This window comes from Phyllobates terribilis, unplaced genomic scaffold, assembly GCF_046119375.1.
Source record: "Phyllobates terribilis strain yellow unplaced genomic scaffold, ASM4611937v1 Scaffold_1716__1_contigs__length_223550, whole genome shotgun sequence".
NCBI classification, from domain to species: Eukaryota; Metazoa; Chordata; class Amphibia; order Anura; family Dendrobatidae; genus Phyllobates; species Phyllobates terribilis.
The window spans coordinates 118,540-123,413 of NW_027364476.1; positions in this window are offsets into that span (position 1 = coordinate 118,540).

Genomic DNA, 4,874 nt, shown 5'->3' on the forward strand with positions numbered 1-4,874 from the left:
AAATCATTGAATATTGTAAATGCACAAACAGTAATTTCTCCGCATTGCAAGGTGCAATTCTGAAATTTTTTACTTTTTCCTGCTCCTCTTAGCATGATAAAGAAGATTCAAAGAGAGTGAGATGCCAGCTCCTTTCATTCAGTCAGTAGCTTCAATCATTTCTGGTATATGAATAACATGATGTTTTTCAATGGCAAAAATCAATGAATATTGTAAATGCACAAACAGTAATTTCTCCGCATTGCAAGGTGCAATTCTGAAATTTTTTGCTTTTTCCTGCTCCTCTTAGCATGATAAAGAAGATTCAAAGAGAGTGAGATGCCAGCTCCTTTCATTCAGTCAGTAGCTTCAATCATTTCTGGACGTTTTTCAATGGCAAAAATCATTGAATATTGTAAATGCACAAACAGTAATTTCTCCGCATTGCAAGGTGCAATTCTGAAATTTTTTACTTTTTCCTGCTCCTCTTAGCATGATAAAGAAGATTCAAAGAGAGTGAGATGCCAGCTCCTTTCATTCAGTCAGTAGCTTCAATCATTTCTGGTATATGAATAACATGATGTTTTTCAATGGCAAAAATCAATGAATATTGTAAATGCACAAACAGTAATTTCTCCGCATTGCAAGGTGCAATTCTGAAATTTTTTGCTTTTTCCTGCTCCTCTTAGCATGATAAAGAAGATTCAAAGAGAGTGAGATGCCAGCTCCTTTCATTCAGTCAGTAGCTTCAATCATTTCTGGACATTTTTCAATGGCAAAAATCAATGAATATTGTAAATGCACAAACAGTAATTTCTCCGCATTGCAAGGTGCAATTCTGAAATTTTTTGCTTTTTCCTGCTCCTCTTAGCATGATAAACAAGATTAAAAGAGAGTGAGATGCCAGCTCCTTTCATTCAGTCAGTAGCTTCAATCATTTCTGGACGTTTTTCAATGGCAAAAATCAATGAATATTGTAAATGCACAAACAGTAATTTCTCCGCATTGCAAGGTGCAATTCTGAAATTTTTTGCTTTTTCCTGCTCCTCTTAGCATGATAAAGAAGATTCAAAGAGAGTGAGATGCCAGCTCCTTTCATTCAGACAGTAGCTTCAAACATTCCTGGTATATGAATAACATGATGTTTTTCAATGGCAAAAATCAATGAATATTGTAAATGCACAAACAGTAATTTCTCCGCATTGCAAGGTGCAATTCTGAAATTTTTTGCTTTTTCCTGCTCCTCTTAGCATGATAAAGAAGATTCAAAGAGAGTGAGATGCCAGCTCCTTTCATTCAGTCAGTAGCTTCAATCATTTCTGGACGTTTTTCAATTGCAAAAATCAATGAATATTGTAAATGCACAAACAGTAATTTCTCCGCATTGCAAGGTGCAACTCTGAAATTTTTTGCTTTTTCCTGCTCCTCTTAGCATGATAAAGAAGATTCAAAGAGAGTGAGATGCCAGCTCCTTTCATTCAGTCAGTAGCTTCAATCATTTCTGGTATATGAATAACGTGATGTTTTTCAATGGCAAAAATCAATGAATATTGTAAATGCACAAACAGTAATTTCTCCGCATTGCAAGGTGCAATTCTGAAATTTTTTGCTTTTTCCTGCTCCTCTTAGCATGATAAAGAAGATTCAAAGAGAGTGAGATGCCAGCTCCTTTCATTCAGTCAGTAGCTTCAAACATTTCTGGTATATGAATAACATGATGTTTTTCAATGGCAAAAATCAATGAATATTGTAAATGCACAAACAGTAATTTCTCCGCATTGCAAGGTGCAATTCTGAAATTTTTTGCTTTTTCCTGCTCCTCTTAGCATGATAAAGAAGATTCAAGGAGAGTGAGATGCCAGTTCCTTTCATTCAGTCAGTAGCTTCAAACATTTCTGGTATATGAATAACATGATGTTTTTCAATGGCAAAAATCAATGAATATTGTAAATGCACAAACAGTAATTTCTCCGCATTGCAAGGTGCAATTCTGAGATTTTTTGCTTTTTCCTGCTCCTCTTAGCATGATAAAGAAGATTCAAAGAGAGTGAGATGCCAGCTCCTTTCATTCAGTCAGTAGCTTCAATCATTTCTGGACGTTTTTCAATGGCAAAAATCAATGAATATTGTAAATGCACAAACAGTAATTTCTCCGCATTGCAAGGTGCAATTCTGAAATTTTTTGCTTTTTCCTGCTCCTCTTAGCATGATAAAGAAGATTCAAAGAGAGTGAGAAGCCAGCTCCTTTCATTCAGTCAGTAGCTTCAATCATTTCTGGACGTTTTTCAATTGCAAAAATCAATGAATATTGTAAATGCACAAACAGTAATTTCTCCGCATTGCAAGGTGCAATTCTGAAATTTTTTGCTTTTTCCTGCTCCTCTTAGCATGATAAAGAAGATTCAAAGAGAGTGAGATGCCAGCTCCTTTCATTCAGTCAGTAGCTTCAATCATTTCTGGTATATGAATAACATGATGTTTTTCAATGGCAAAAATCAATGAATATTGTAAATGCACAAACCGTAATTTCTCCGCTTTGCAAGGTGCAATTCTGAAATTTTTTGCTTTTTCCTGCTCCTCTTAGCATGATAAAGAAGATTCAAAGAGAGTGAGATGCCAGCTCCTTTCATTCAGTCAGTAGCTTCAATCATTTCTGGACGTTTTTCAATGGCAAAAATCAATGAATATTGTAAATGCACAAACAGTAATTTCTCCGCATTGCAAGGTGCAATTCTGAAATTTTTTGCTTTTTCCTGCTCCTCTTAGCATGATAAAGAAGATTCAAAGAGAGTGAGATGCCAGCTCCTTTCATTCAGTCAGTAGCTTCAATCATTTCTGGACGTTTTTCAATGGCAAAAATCAATGAATATTGTAAATGCACAAACAGTAATTTCTCCGCATTGCAAGGTGCAATTCTGAAATTTTTTGCTTTTTCCTGCTCCTCTTAGCATGATAAAAAAGATTCAAAGAGAGTGAGATGCCAGCTCCTTTCATTCAGTCAGTAGCTTCAAACATTTCTGGTATATGAATAACATGATGTTTTTCAATGGCAAAAATCAATGAATATTGTAAATGCACAAACAGTAATTTCTCCGCATTGCAAGGTGCAATTCTGAAATTTTTTGCTTTTTCCTGCTCCTCTTAGCATGATAAAGAAGATTCAAAGAGAGTGAGACGCCAGCTCCTTTCGTTCAGTCAGTAGCTTCAATCATTTCTGGACGTTTTTCAATGGCAAAAATCATTGAATATTGTAAATGCACAAACAGTAATTTCTCCGCATTGCAAGGTGCAATTCTGAAATTTTTTACTTTTTCCTGCTCCTCTTAGCATGATAAAGAAGATTCAAAGAGAGTGAGATGCCAGCTCCTTTCATTCAGTCAGTAGCTTCAATCATTTCTGGTATATGAATAACATGATGTTTTTCAATGGCAAAAATCAATGAATATTGTAAATGCACAAACAGTAATTTCTCCGCATTGCAAGGTGCAATTCTGAAATTTTTTGCTTTTTCCTGCTCCTCTTAGCATGATAAAGAAGATTCAAAGAGAGTGAGATGCCAGCTCCTTTCATTCAGTCAGTAGCTTCAATCATTTCTGGACGTTTTTCAATGGCAAAAATCAACGAATATTGTAAATGCACAAACAGTAATTTCTCCGCATTGCAAGGTGCAATTCTGAAATTTTTTGCTTTTTCCTGCTCCTCTTAGCATGATAAAGAAGATTCAAAGAGAGTGAGATGCCAGCTCCTTACATTCAGTCAGTAGCTTCAATCATTTCTGGTAAATGAATAACATGATGTTTTTCAATGGCAAAAATCAATGAATTTTGTAAATGCACAAACAGTAATTTCTCCGCATTGCAAGGCGCAATTCTGAAATTTTTTGCTTTTTCCTGCTCCTCTTAGCATGATAAAGAAGATTCAAAGAGAGTGAGATGCCAGCTCCTTTCAATCAGTCAGTAGCTTCAATCATTTCTGGACGTTTTTCAATGGCAAAAATCAATGAATATTGTAAATGCACAAACAGTAATTTCTCCGCATTGCAAGGTGCAATTCTGAAATTTTATGCTTTTTCCTGCTCCTCTTAGCATGATAAAGAAGATTCAAAGAGAGTGAGATGCCAGCTCCTTTCATTCAGTCAGTAGCTTCAATCATTTCTGGACGTTTTTCAATGGCAAAAATCAATGAATATTGTAAATGCACAAACAGTAATTTTTCCGCATTGCAAGGTGCAATTCTGAAATTTTTTGCTTATTCCTGCTCCTCTTAGCATGATAAAGAAGATTCAAAGAGAGTGAGGTGCCAGCTCCTTTCATTCAGTCAGTAGCTTCAAACATTTCTGGCATATGAATAACGTTTTTCAATGGCAAAAATCAATGAATATTGTAAATGCACAAACAGTTATTTCTCCGCATTGCAAGGTGCAATTCTGAAATTTTTTGCTTTTTCCTGCTCCTCTTAGCATGATAAAGAAGATTCAAAGAGAGTGAGATGCCAGCTCCTTTCATTCAGTCAGTAGCTTCAATCATTTCTGGACGTTTTTCAATGGCAAAAATCAATGAATATTGTAAATGCACAAACAGTAATTTCTCCGCATTGCAAGGTGCAATTCTGAAATTTTTTGCTTTTTCCTGCTCCTCTTAGCATGATAAAGAAGATTCAAAGAGAGTGAGATGCCAGCTCCTTTCATTCAGTCAGTAGCTTCAATCATTTCTGGACGTTTTTCAATGGCAAAAATCAATGAATATTGTAAATGCACAAACAGTAATTTCTCCGCATTGCAAGGTGCAATTCTGAAATTTTTGCTTTTTCCTGCTCCTCTTAGCATGATAAAGAAGATTCAAAGAGAGTGAGGTGCCAGCTCCTTTCATTCAGTCAGTAGCTTCAAACATTTCTGG